The sequence below is a fragment of the Stigmatopora nigra genome, chromosome 11 (genome assembly GCF_051989575.1).
Source record: "Stigmatopora nigra isolate UIUO_SnigA chromosome 11, RoL_Snig_1.1, whole genome shotgun sequence".
In the NCBI taxonomy this organism is placed as follows: Eukaryota; Metazoa; Chordata; class Actinopteri; order Syngnathiformes; family Syngnathidae; genus Stigmatopora; species Stigmatopora nigra.
The window spans coordinates 8,614,823-8,630,329 of record NC_135518.1 but is presented as its reverse complement, the minus strand read 5'-3'; positions in this window follow the sequence as shown (position 1 = coordinate 8,630,329).

Genomic DNA, 15,507 nt, shown 5'->3' with positions numbered 1-15,507 from the left:
TCTAGAGCCAAGTGGCGGTCTCCATCGCTTTCTCTGAATCTTTCTTAACAATGTTTAAGGACTTTCAGGTCATTCACTCAACGTCTGCCTGACTGGGTAAAAAAATCTTTGGAAAAAAAGACAACTAAAAAACTAAAGAAAAAGAATACAAGTTGTGCCTCTGCAAAGTCCAATCTATCAACTTCAGTTTCTACAATATGATAATAGCAAAGACATATTTCATTGTTTGTGAAATCTCTGCGAAATTCTAACTCGACAAAAGCCTCAATATTCCTCAATTAACATAGTTTACAATCATACTCCTAGAAATCAAACTATTTTTTACCCCCCTCGGAACTACAATCATTATCCGCCTTTCACTGCTCCAAGGTAAACTGTGTTGCTATGGTTACTTCCTCCTGGTTACCTCGTAAGGTCAGCAGCCGAGGCGAACTCTGAGCGTTCCTTCAGATTGGAGCGCTGTGTGTAAATCGTCTCCTCCTACTGTGAAAATACTCAATTAGGTTTGCTTAGAGAAAATGATTTGTTGCAACAGCCCGTGCCCAACTTGTGTGACATCAGCGTTGCCGGGGCAACATTGGCTGATTGCGGGGGCCTGGAATTAGGTATTGATCACAGGAGGGGCCCCGGTACCGGTGAAGGGACTGGGAAGTGGTTGGCCACTAGGATTTACACAGCAGAGGGGTGGGGGTGAACAACCTGCACACTTTGCCCCTGCTCAGAGAGCTGAAAGGCCCTCAGGAACCAATTTACACAGCGCTACAGTGCAATATCTGCTGCAGTCAATAATGGAAATCTGATGGCCTCTGTGCCATCAATGTGACCGCTCCTCTACCTCTCGTTAGAGCACCTTGAAAGTTCTAGGGCAATCCTTACACACAATGGATTTCCAATGCAGTAGGCATATTTTGACTTTGCTATTCTCTTTGTGTGTAATTACAACCCTAAATAAGATAGCTACCTCTTTTCTGTCGCTCCTCGACTGTTTGTTTCCTTGCCTCAGATGATCTCGGATCACTAATGTTCAACCAAAGACATTTGTTAATCAATCTATACTCAAGGTTTAGTTGCAAACTGGTCCCACTGTTGGATTTGTCATCAAAATCTTGGTGAGATGAATAATTCCAATTCATGGGAACCAAAGCCTCTTGCCCAATTTGAGACAGATTTATTTCTTGCTCAAGTGGTGTGTCTCAAAACGTTTTTCTTACACAGACAAATCATCTAGTAGACGCCCATTGTAGCACTCCCTATCTTGGCATTGCTTTGCAGTGCAATCCCCAATGAGACGTAAACACATCCTGACATCTGAGGACATTTAACCCCACAGCCTCATTTTAGCCAAATTTCTATTTTTAGATGGAGATGGAGGTGCTCTTTTCTATTAAAACCGAGGCGGATACGCAGCGATTCTCTAATAGAATCCAGCTACCGCCACGTGTAAAATTCCAGGACTATAATGTCATGGAAAAAATCTCTTTGGGTTTCCCCAATTCTCTTTTGTTGCATATCAAAAGAGTTGAAGTTTTTGAATTTATTGCTGTCAGCTACAGAGTTATGAATCATCATATGCATCATCATTGAACTTCAAGCATTTCATTTGATGATTTAGACTGATGTAATCAACCAGCAGTTGGTGGGAATGGGTGGGGCAGCAGTGGGAACAAGTATATGTCACATCCTCAATGGTTGAGGTTGGGTGCCTAACATACCATATCCATAGAAAGTTATCAAGTTTATGGTGTCATTTTTGGGGTAAATAATCAACATTCTTTTGTAAAACTGCTAGTTTCAAGCCCATCCTATCAGGTGAATTGTGTGTTATATTTCAGATTGAATTTATTAAGGTGGAGTGGATAAAAGTTAAAGCCATTTTAGATGATATTCCAAACATAATTGTAATTTTGTCATTTTATGTTTGGTCCCACAACAGGTCAAGATGAGAAACTGAATATTTTAGTATTTTGTGTAGGGATCATGGGAAGATTGGGTGGGATATAAAATGCCCCCCAATTCTGGAATGACCCACAAATCAGGTGGATTAGTTCCACCTCTAATCGAGAGCCAATGGAGGACCAAATATTGTTCCTTTCGGAGCCGCACCACAACGTTGTATGTCTCCCAGGCTGCTCATCAATTTCCCTTAACATTTTTATAGTATGAAGAGCAATCAGGTTGTCAAACAGTGCAGCGGAAATTTACACTCTCATCAACAAATGTGAAAACAAGGTGCTGTCGGTCTCTGCATACATCATTCGCCTAACACATTGATGTTCTACTACACGGCTATTAAAAGGCTAACTATAAATATAAATACTTGCAATAAATACCAATCAAGCTTATTTATATAATACAAAGCAATACATTTAGTGCTGTAAAACTGACGGTATGCTTGGAAAACGACACGCAGTGATATGGCCATGCCCCTTTGTGTCCAATTCGGTATCTAATCATAGCTTTGAAGAATCTTGATCAAATGAAAATCTGCCCGTGTCTGCGTGAGAACGATTGCGTACGTCTGCATCCCGCCTGTGAGCGGATCCATTAATTTTCTTCACTTTTTTCGCCCCCTTTCCAGTGTTATTACGTGGCGGCTGGCCCTGCAAGTTTAATGTGTTGTACATCTTTTTGCTCTCATTCCTGCAGTGAGCTCAATGTCATCTCTTTGTTGTCTCCAAATGCAATCAATGAAGGTCCTGCTGGCCCATCCACTCAAAGTCAGAGGTAACCTATCGAGGGCCGCGCAGAGCTCTTCTGTCAAATCTCACAATCAAGCTCATATTTCTTCCGAGTCGTGTTGTGCTCGTCTTCACTCCGCTTGGTGGCTGCCCGTGCACCTAATATACAAAAGATCTATTGAAATATGCATGAGGCCCGGTGATGGCGGCCACTAAAAATACACTCAAATAGGGAATACATTGACAGCTCTGTTATTGAGCTCTCCTTGAGCTCGCTCCGTCACAGCAGCCATCGCTCTGGAGACTCATGCATTATCAAAAGCATGCGACACCTAGCTGTGTCTTACACACTCGGCCCTTGCTTGCCATTTTTCCCCGTTTGCCTCACGGCGCACGGAAATAGGCAAAAGTATGTTTAGTCACTCGCGTATATGAAAAATTAAGAATTAATTTAACTTTCAGACCAGTTTTTCTTACTCAGATCAGTAAAAATGGGTGATTTTTTTGTTTTGTTTAATGAAATGATAAGTTGTACTTAAAGTTATTCCATAATGTACAATTAATATGGGACAAAAGGGGCTAAATTTGATGGTTCGGATGTGGGTGGGAGGCTAAGTAAATCTAAATGGTGTTCATCTGTGTTTGTGTAGTATTGTTTGTTTGAGAAGTGCTTTATAAATTAATGTTAGGATATTTGATTAAGGAGCAAATTAATTATCACCAAATAACACATTTTACACCGGCATTTTTTTTTTAACTAACTGTTATTTTATCCCTTCCATCATTACATTTTTAAGTCTTATGCACCTGAACCTTTAAATCTTGTATACGGTAATCGCTTTATCTTCCTCTAGGTGAGTCAACCAATTCATTCCCATTTGCAAACAATTTTCTCCTCAGAAATAATAGAAAGAGAATATACTGACCAGAGATGTGCATTCACCTTTTAATTTGAAGTAACTGCTGCAATATATTCTACCTCCATCCCAACTGTGGTACCGGCAACAAAAGTGTGTACGCGGTAAGATTCAAAACCGCAGGGAGATATTTGTAGCCGTCAGTCGGCTCACCTCTGTAATTGGGCAGATTTTGGAAAGGTGCTATGGAATACACCCCAACAACTTTAATAAGTTGCACAGTCCGGGATTCCAGGTTTTTGTTCCCAAGGTGCTGGTTGGAGTTTGCCAAGATTTATCGCTTAAACATTGTGGAGCACTCGTGCTAAAGCAGACAAATGTCTTGCTGCTTCGCGATGCCTTCCACAAGCATCAGAATCAGGGCAACAACTCCACCTTTAATAGTTATCTATGGAGTCGCTCGCATGCAATGAACACCCACATTTATTTCTCAGCTTTCTCCCAATGAGGCAAAGTGGATCAATTAGTGCAGACTACAAGTTCAGCATCTTTACACATAGTATCAATTGTTAAGTTAAGAAACAGCAGGTCCCCAGATTATCTCACTTGTGAACCTCCTTTTCCACAGCCAGCCACATTACAAACGATCCTCTGATACACACAACCTTGGCGCACACCTTCTCGCTAATGGCCCACAGATTGATTTTTAATTAGCAGTGCTTTTGGATTTATGCCAATTTAAATGGACTTTTATGAATAACGGATGGCCTTTTGGTGTTTTACCTATTGAAATCTGTCAAGAGAGTGAATAGCACCACTATATCGCAGCAATATATCGGGGTTTGTCTTGAAAGTTTTCTGAAAGAGAGAGAGGGGCTTCACTGTGGACAAGGAAAGTGGGTCGGGTCAGATCTTCTGAAAATTCGAGGGCAATGAAACGTCAGCTTGCATTAAACAAAGCGCTTTGCAAAGAGCGACTCTCACTCGTACTCGGAGTCCACTGGACCCTAAAGTACACCCAACTTTGTTGAACTAGGTCACGACTGACACGGAATGGTGGAGACAGAAGCAACTTTTTCCAAAGCACAGCTATTCCCTCAACAAAACACTTCATTAGGTATTCTCATATCATCTCATATCAAACTCCTTGCAGAATAGACGTGCCAACATTAACATTTTAGGAAAGGCTCCACATAAACCACACCCATCTGTATCATTTGCCATTTAGTGTCAGCAACTAAACAGTATGACAAGCACCATCACAATTCTCACACCGGATATTATATTCCACTTATTCATTTCTTCTTTTTCCAAAGGCTTTTCAGCTCTCACACAAACAAAAACATGTGACCCAACAATCCAGTCAACAGTAATTTATATGTGCGATCCATCATTATCATCTTTTATTATAGCCAATGCCGGAGATATGTATAATTCACAAATAGGCTTGCAGTGTAGAAATGACAGTGAGGGAGAGGGATGTCCTTTAGCTGTGTCCTCTGCCTTCACCACAGTCTCTGCACTGGAAGAATTTAAGAGGGACAAGCCTTGGAATGGGCAGGGATCTGGGGACCAAGGGGGCCTGCCCCGTCAGCCCCGCTGCATTGTGGGCCGGCAGTATTCCCATTACTAGAGCCGAGAGGAGGAGAGAGCGCCAGTCCAGTCACGTGACCCCCTTTGTATTCAGCGCCTATAAGTCACCGTCTGCACGCTGGGATTGATCGGGCGCCGGACACTCCCCGAGGTTTGATCCCCCACATTAATGCAACAGGGATTACCGGCGTGGGCCTTTTGTCTCTCCACGCCCCCCAAATTTGTATCCTAGCAAAGGTTGAGTCCTGCGTTTATTTGGGTAATGAATTGCTGTAATTAATGCACCTATTGATTTCCCCTCAAAGGCCAGGCCGATTTTCTAATTTAAAGGGAGTGGGAGTGTTAGCAAGAAGATGAGGAGAGGGGATGGAGAACCCGGTATAGGCAAAACAATTGCACTAGCAGAATGAGAGTGTAATTGTTCAATGAATCACATTTGAATACATTCAATTAAATCTTTCAGGTTGAGAGTGCACATTTGTGTGTGTGTGTGTGTGTGTGTGTATGTGTGAGTGTGAGGTTGGATTGCTGTGGCATTATATCACCATGCTTCATGTTGTAATAAAAATGTAAATCCTTGGAGGACATCTGAGAGCCGATGGGGGCGTCACATCACAGAACTCCGGTGTCACGCTAATAACCACAATGCAATTTCCTCCCACAAACAGCGAAAGTGCATTAGCATATAATCTGCCGGAATTATGACCATACTAATCTCCATCACTGCGTCCTCTCCAAGGAATTCCGTATCCTTGCCATCCTGTAGCGAGATTTTACAGTTTCCCCAATGCCTAGCTGTAATTGTTGTATAATATACACAGAGAAAAAAAGCAAAACAATTTGTAAGTCTCAGTCAGGATTGTGTGTATTTTTGATAAATGTGTGGCGTGCAACTCTAGCAGGGCATTTTGAAATGCTTGGTACGTCCTTCGCTCTGCAAGTGTGTGTGGCCTGTGTAAACACCTGCTCGCACCTGACCAAAGAACAATGAACAAAACAAGCATGCCATCTATTATTCCTCGTTGGCTTTCACCTCAAGAATGCCCCCTTGTGAGTAATTACTACAAAACGAGCCTTTGACCTTTGCTGTATATTGAGGTTGGGGAAAAACATAGAAGTTAACTGAAATATCGTCAATATTTTTTAAATGGCCGAATGCCTAACCACATAAAATGTGGTATTTTTGAAGGGTGTGTGGCATGTGACTTGATTTTTAAATTTGTATTGCCTGGAAATATTTATAGACCCTTCTTTGGCTATCTTGGCACAGTCATGTATTCTTCATCCTCTGTAAAGATGACTAATTTTAGTGGCCATTTAATTGATGTATTACGACTAAAATATCATACCTTTAGCAAAAATTATGTTTAACTCATTGGCAAATCCCTTTTCAATGGCAGCTCTGACAGCAGACAAAAAGTCAATTGTGTCCATTCATTTACAACATTGTTTGTCCTCATCAGGTCAGGGGTGCTGGAGCTCATGTTAGCTGACTTTGGGGGAAAGACGGACGGTATCTTAGACTGGTCGCCAGTCAGTCATTGGGCGCAGATAGAGACGAACACACAATCACACCACCGCCAAAGTCAAGCAATCAAACCCCTACACCATCGGGTGAGTCTATTGTATATTTATAAAGTATATTGAGTGTCATTTTACATGATTTGAGATATAGAACATGCTCATGGAACATATTTAAACTCATTTTGTTGACATTTTGCTTTGTGTATTGCCACTCTTTTCGTCAAGTTCTAGCAAACTTTACTTTCTCTGGATGATCTTTCAACCCAATGTTTTGTGACATTTTATCAAAAGAGCTTAACTCCATGGCATGGAATTGATTTCCAAAACATTTAACTCTGTGTAGTCATGCACTGGCTAAAGTATTTTTTTTTATTGCTTTCAAAAAATAAGTGTGCATCTGAGCTTACCTCTATTTGAAATACTCTTAAAAGAAATTGGCTAATTAATGATGATGATTACCTGAGACTCGCTTTATCTGTCAACAGCAGAAATCAGATTGAAACATTCATGGTTTGCTATTACTTGCAATTATTAGAATATGCTGCAGTAGCAATTTTTTTCAGAGCAGTTTACATGTCTCATCAATAAAAGAGCAGCATCCGAGTCTATTACTACTGATTTTTTTTTTTTACCTTTCCAAGAACAATTATGATGCCTAAAGATTTATTATTATTACCATGGCCCAGACTTTGTAAGAATGTGCAAACTAGGTGCAAGACTAATTAAGCAGACCAAATAGCAATGACGGTATGCCCCCACTGCCATAGCCAAGTAAGGGCTTGAAAAATGGCTCTGCTGCAATTCAATTAATCAGTTGTATTTTGCTTAATTTTGTTTGACGTTGGCAGAGGGAAATGTCCTCTGGGATTGTGTGTCCTTTGACCGGTAATGCTTTAGTAATTCTTTCCCCGGTAAGGCCCGTGATTGAAACAATCAGTGTGCGTGTGCGCTCATTGATTGCAGTTTTCCTTCTTTTGGCTTAACATCAGTTGACATATCATGAATCGGCCTTTCATTTTTCTGTGTATGGCAAAGTGTTTTTGTCTGTGTGGTGTGTTTCTTTTTTTTTTTTTAATCCATCTAGTGAGTAAACGTGGTGATTGCAAAGCCCACACAACCACGAGTGGAAGCTGATTAACCTTTCCGTCCCCACAAACGTGACCACTATGGCTCCCCTCCTCACCAAAGAATTGTTCTAGACCAAGATGTTGATCTCTCTCAGTGATGAATTAAGAAAAGTGTAGCAATTACTAAATGCTTTGGACATTCCGGCGACATTTTTCAGCTCTGCCACACAGCTTTTTGTTTTGGCTTTCACCTGGAATCCTAAGGCTCTTTGCTCTTCCTTAACTTTGTTTTCTCTGACACAGATTAGATCTGCCACCCCATTACAGATTCATTTTCCTAATTTTTCATGTCTGCGCTGTGCCCCATCTGCACAGGGCTGATAATTGTGGGGACCAGCCCTGGTGATTAACATCAGCAGAATTAATTACGCCTGCCATTAAGGCTCCAGGTTGCACACAATGATCAAGAGAAATTAACTTTCTCCCAGCCTCCTAAATCATCTCACCTTCAAGTGGAGTGATGGCAAAGAGACAGGACGGGAGTTGCGGACCTCCGCTTCTTTAACCGAAACATGAAGTGACCATCTCGAACCCCGAGTGCGTTATCCGCGGACTGGTGACTATCAATCACATCGCCTTATGTGGTGGGATGACTGAAAGGTGTCTAGGGCCTGCTGACTAATGACGCTGGTCCGAAGCCACCCTGCAGCACGAAGAAGACTGTTTTTTTTTCTAGCCAGGGAGGACCAGCCAGATGCTGAGGGTCTTGCGTCACCTGACTGAAACATACTCACACCTGTAGTTAGATTCTGACATACCACGTTCGAGATAACAGTTGTTAATAAGTCATATTTTCAGGTAAATTATATCCTAGAAAAATATATAGGCACAAACATTGAATCACAACATAGTAGGACAGCATACAATAATATATATTGAATATATATATTTCGCATAAAAAAATGATTGGACTTGTGTCTTTGCTAGCAGCATAGAGTGATTTAAGGATGTAGTACTTTAGTTGTTCAAAAGGTGACTATGGCCAAGGCTAATGTAGCAACATGCTCTTGTGGCAGCAAGACCCGTCTTCATGTCTGGAGGAGATAAGCAAATTGCATTTGCATCATATTGACTTGTCAAGGTTAAGTGGCGTGTACAGGAGGGCATGGCGCACCATTTTTCTCAATGACTTTTTTTACAAGACGATACAGAAATGCACAAAAGGATGGAGAAGAGATGTATTGACTTTGGAACTTGGGGCCACATCCAGACAAAAAGAGAGTTGGCAGGGTGGCAAGCATGCGACGAGGGCAGACGGGAGACGCCTGTTTGCGTGGGGAGGTTTTGGTTCTCTGCTCTCGTTTAGACTGATTTGATTTAACTCTGCAGGATCTAATTAAGCTGAGACCTAAAACCTCTTTGGAGTTTCACCAGCCATATTATGGATGTCAGTCCTTGAAAAATGCCTCTCACCCATCGGATCTGAATGAGTATTTTTATTTACTCTACATGTGTGGTTTAGGTGACAGCATGATGACTGGATTTTAAGGATGTCATTTTGATTTAGGGACACTGTTTTAGAAAAAAAACTGGGGGGGTTCTGTGATAGACCACATGATTATTCATTCATTAAGATGTTAAATATAATCTTCATTACTTTGCATTGGCAATCACCAAAAATAACATGCTGTGAGGGGTTTTATTACATTCAACATTCATTTATGAATCTTGAGAGAAATCCAACAGGCTAATATAAATTAAAATTAATAATTTCTGTTTAAAATGATAAAACATTTCTCAAAATTTCCGATTCTAATTTTCATTATATATGTGGTCATATCCTAAGAGCAAGTGTTTTTCAATAAAATGAAGGTTGGCATCTAAATCCATTTGAACTGAATTGGATGTCAATCATTAGTGAACAGGCAGAATAGGACCTAATTTTTCCATCTTAAATTTGCAAACTAGCTTTCATCCCATGGTTATATCGTCACATGGCTTCGCCTCCCTCTAATGGTCCTGTGCTTGAATGCTTTGGAAAATCCCCTGGACAAAGTGTAGTCAGCATGTTTTCCTAAAAAGCACAGGAGCAGCAGTATCATCAACCCTTTTCATCTAACATTGATGATATCACAAAATTAGAAGACATGTCAGCAATTATTGAAAGAAAAATATCATTATCGCAGTCACAAAGACATGTAAATGTGCGTACAACCTTTTTTACACCACATCTCATGTATAACAATTGTACACACCCGGACAGGCCACCGAACACATGCATTAATATATAATAGAGGTCATAATGAATGCAATGCATTATGATATGGGATGAGTGGGAGAGTTGGGCTTTGTTTCCATGTTCAAAAAAGTTTTGAAGGCATCCAAATCCAGGTATACGTACAAAAAAATTGGACGATTTTTTAAACAGTGTGATGAAGTGGAAATTGGAAAATCAAACAAACTAAAGCAGTAGAAATGTATTTTTTCCCCATTGGTTTGTTTAGGAAGCATTAAAACGCGAACAAATCTTAGGTTGATGATAATTTAATAACTCATTCAAGTATCATATCTTGGACACAAAAAAAAGTAAATTGCGTCACGATCCCCTTTATACAAGCACATAAAAGAACTCTATACACAAAACGACGATCAATATAATGTATAATAAATGCCATTTTACAAATGTTTATGTGTCTATTTAGACTGTTGTAAAATCACTGCATTTCTTCCAGTTAATTTAGACATGTGCTTCTGCATCCACCCCAGGAACCTCATAATGGCCGAAGTGAGACACTCCAGAAAGGGTCACGGCGTGACATTTACTGCCCTTTCAGTGAAGAAACAGGTAAGCAGTACACAGCATCTACAAAGTAGTCCCCTTTGACACCAGCACTCTACAAATCAAGGCTGAGAGGACAAGCCAGAAAGAAAGAGAGAGAGAGCCCAGTACACACTCTACCTAGCTTTAGACATCTGGGATATATTTGCTTATGTTTTGTCTCCATCACCCAATGGTGGCGTCTGATCAGCTGCTTTTTAGTCAACACGTTGGCATTGCGTTTTCTTCTCCTGCAGCACAGTGGGAGGTATCAGCCTCGATTGAAATTAGTCACTCTAGTTTCACTTATTAGATAATGTTTCCTGTATTAGAGTGATAGCAGGCAGATTTACAGCTGGGTGGAACTATAGGCCTGTGCTCATTAAATAGAGGATGCCATCACTCCACGCCACTGCCGCACGCTACATGTCACGCGTATCCTTTACCACCCACACGCTGAAATCCACAACATCCTTTAAATCTGTCAGTGCCGCCCTAAACTGGGGCTTCCACGTTTTGCAAAGCCCCCCAATCCCCCCGACTTTTGTGGGCACATATGGAGGATGACGCTCAGGTGTGGGAGTGGAACATTACACACGTAAGCATCACCCACTGCTCATTGTGTGCGGACGGATGTGGAGGCCCGTCCACATGTGGAGAGGTGCAGGCGTGACGCTCATTACGGAAGCACAGTGTACACGGGCCAGATAAGCACGAGGGGGACAAGATAAGGATGGCACGCTGCATGGATGCAACAAAGTTCATTCAGATATTGAGATTCTTTCTGCAGATGAAAGTGTGCGCAGCCACAAGTCAAAACGTGGGTAGGACACATTTGTTAGATCATCACCTCCACCTGTTTGTCTCAGAGAGCATTACAGTTTCCGCTTCCTTTATTTATGTTATGGAAAGGGGAATTCAGAATGGAATTTATTGTTGCTGTCAGAATTGGTAACACAGTGAACATTCACTGATACAGTCGGAATTAAAGCGTCCTGTGATTTTAGTAAAAGAAAACATATTTTCCAAAGGAACAATGCATTTTACGTGAAGAAATATGAAAGCTACTTAAATTATTCTTGCTGTTATTGCAGCTTTTACATATTTTTAATAATGTTTTCAATATTATTATCATAATGTTCTTTGTGATTGACTGGCAACCAATTCAAGGTGTCCTCTGCCTACTGCCCATGGTTATCTGGAATAGGCTCCAGCACCCCCATGACCCTTGTGAGGACAAGCAGTTCAGAAAAATGAATAAATGAAGTCTTTTAGAGCCCGTTTTAAAAATAACGTATATTCTGTATGTCTGGCTATCAATGGTCCATGAAGATTCTGTCACATTTTGCGAATGGTAATTTGCTAATTGTACTATATTTCACCCCCCAAAAAGAAATTCCTCTAATATTTTCCAAATATGCAACTGTGACATGTTATATGCACAGATTGCAAATATAATGATCCTTCATATTTACTTATCTGAAAGTAAAGGGAAAATAAATTGATGGTGATAATATTTCTCCAATAGTAGTGTGTGAAAACCCCACTGGGGTTTTCCACTTGTAAAATGACCCCTGCCGGTACCCGCTATTACACAACATTAGTCACTGACTCATGGGACCATGCAAGCGCTACAATTTTTATTATTTCATTGCAGTGTATATATTTGCAGCGTACATATGAATGTGTATATATTAAATAGAAATAATGTTGGGTTCGAGACTCATGGCCACCGACTTGCAATTAATAGTGTATTCTTAGCCAAACTGTCCCCGAGCACCATCAAGCATCATTGCAGCTTCACCTGTTTGGTTCTTGTATCCTCTTCTGCACATTAGCGATGTGATCATTGCACTTGATAGGAAAGATAAATGTGTGTTATTGTTTGCGGAATGACAGCACGCCTCAATCAGGTCCTCTCTGCTGTAATCCCAGGTAGAGCTCTTTAGGTGCTGAGTCAGATAGCGCCTCTTCAATCCATCACACTAGCTTTGTAGCGGGCAGGTGTACTCCCTGACCCCCCGAGAGACGAATGAAACACCTGCCCAGTGCAGCTCGGGACTTCATCATCCCGGCATCCCTTTGTCTCATTCGGCCAGGGATCTCAACGTCGGGCGGCGGAAAACTGTGAAAGCAGCACTTTTGGGCTCATTTGTTGTCTGTACACAGAAATTAGTGGCAGGAAGAGATCTCGCATCTGTCCCCTTCCTCCTTTATCCCCCCCACACACACTGGAGGGAGGGCCATGACGCCTGCAACAGCCTTGAAGTTGCCGTGTCTCTATAAATGCTTGTCACGGTGAAAGAGATGTGACGCTGGGTAGGACAGGAAATCCTTCCCCCCCATTCTTCCTTTTTATTTTCAAGAACATTGAGGTAATGCTTTCTTGGGCACGGTTGGTTTGTTTGTTTCTCCTTGGATGAGGTCATATATACAGTACACATTTGGACATGCAGTTATCCTCTATCGGTGGTTCTCAATTTGTTTTATGAGTAAGCTTGGCTCTCTCTAGTGGTACACTAAAGATTGACTGAATCCAAGCAAGGTTTTAAAGACCATAACAGTGTATTCATTAAGTAAAGTCCTATTATATTTTCTATACATCCTTATTCTGTTAGGTCTGGTTTACACAGTTTTACAGATCTTTGCACCCGTGACTGACTGGCAATCAGACCACAATGTACCCCATTTCTCATTCAAAAGCAGGTAGAATAGCTTTAACTCACTCATGAGGAAAGATTAAATCCCCACACCACTGTTTGTGTTTGAACTCAAAATTGTGTTCAAAAGAGAGGCTGTTCTTGTGATGGTCACATGACTTGGGTGATACACAGAAGACAACAAACTGCTTATTATTACTGAATGTGTGAGAGCGGAGAGTCTGAACATTTGTTTTCCTCCAGGCAGTCAATTAGCGGCCCTGTGTCAGAGCTGTAAATAAAGGTTTTTATTACAGCACCCTATCTGCGCCTCATCAATAGTCTGATGCACTGGACTGTTTCCGTGCACCGCTGCCTTCCCTTGCCATTTTGCACTAAAACAAAGCAAGACACGCAAGGTCATTGTGCTGGTTTAATCACATTGCAGGATTACGCTTCTTATTGGCAGTGACTTTAGCAAAAAGTGCACACCAAATAGTCACCAAATTCTTCCACTGGATTGTCTATTTGGGGATGACAATGTCCGGGATTCTGATTTCATCCTAAAAACAAAACGACTTGGTTTAGTAGTTTGGTGTATGGAGAATTATTCTAAATTGTTAAATTTCTAGTGCAACGTTAGTTTGACTTTTTTCACGGCGTACATCAATTTCATTACAATGTAGATAGCCTGAATGCTTCCAATTTGAATGACAGATTTAGCTGTCTGTTCTATGTTTGTGTACACAGAACATTACTTTTATTCCCCTAACAGACAACAATGTTAAGATTTTGTTGCTGATGCTGTAGGTCTAAAGTGCCATCAACACCTGAGGCATCTCATTTATTTTATGTGTCCTCTGTTGAATGCAAATATGCACATATCAGTTGCACAGAAGCAAAAATGCACGGCTCCGCCAATCTTGTGTAAATTGAATGCTGATACTATTTATATTTGCGCTGATTTATACCCAGTTTCCTCTATGCGAGTGAGCAGGAAACAGATGCAAGGAATTGTTCTTTCCCTCTATTCCCCATGGAGCGATTGCAGTCAACACCAATGTGTGAGAGCGGCTTTGTACTCGCATGTGAAAAGGTGTAGACACCATCTAAATGTACTGCTTGGTTTTCCTCTTCTGGATGTCCATTTCCTCCCTGTTTCTGTGTGCGTATGTCCGTCTGCCCAAAACATGGGTTATCTACTGTATGGTTAGGGCACGTGGGGCCAAGTCTATGCCATATAAGGACAATCCGGCCAATGTAAACTACAATAACAACATTTAAAATAAATAAATAAGCAGTATAATATTTAAAAGTTGAGCTTTAATGAGAATTGTCATTCACCAAGTGTTTTACACATAAAAGTAATGTTCGATAGGAGGGTTCCCTAGATGGGAACAAAGAAATATATTTATAATTTGAAGGTAACAGACAGCCATGTCATCACAGGGGGGAAATAACCATTACTTGTCTGGAAACCCTGTTGAGCTTGAAGTGTGCTGTGATAAGAGAAGGAAACCTTTGGTTTTTCGTGGACCATGCTGCCATCTAGTGAAATCTCAGTTAAAAAATACAATTCATGCATGTATATATTTGGTAGTTTAGTGTATTTCAGAAGTGTGAGCTCTTTGTTGGACATGGTTAAATTGGAATGGTAATTGTAATGTTTTGGGGCATTGTACTTTACTTTAGGTAGAGGTAAACCTTTTGGAAAGTTTGTGTGTGTCTCATTATGTTTTTTGTAATTGTCACATAGCATTTAAGAAAAATCAACAGTCAGAAAATAGATGGTAGTTATATGATAGTTTGGATCTGATTCAATCAACACAACCTTATGTGACTATTGGAACCATTAATTCTGCTAATCCTGATTAAAAAATGTTGGGATTTAGTTTTGACCTACTGCTGAGGTGTACTTGGGTTTTGCAGTAGAACAACAACTAAAAATATACCGACCAATTCACTTGGTTATAATTAAAAAAATGAAGTGAACTGGAATGGCGCAGTGGAAGTTCAAACTTGAATCTCTATAGTTTTTCATGTTTACCTGAGCTATACTAGTCTGATATACTACTACAAAGTACATCTGCAGTTTTTGATTCGTGTTTATTTGGTCTCATAAGCATCTAATATAGTTTCCATCTAATGATGTGTGACCCAGTTAGTTATTTGAATCATATCATCATTAGCACACACACACTGAAGGTATACTGTAAATGTTTTTGGTTCCGTGTCGATACTTACCAAATATACAACGGACTATATTTTGCAGGTGTCAGATACTGATGAACCAATATTCATTATTTAAAATGGCCTTAAGTGCTGCCTTTT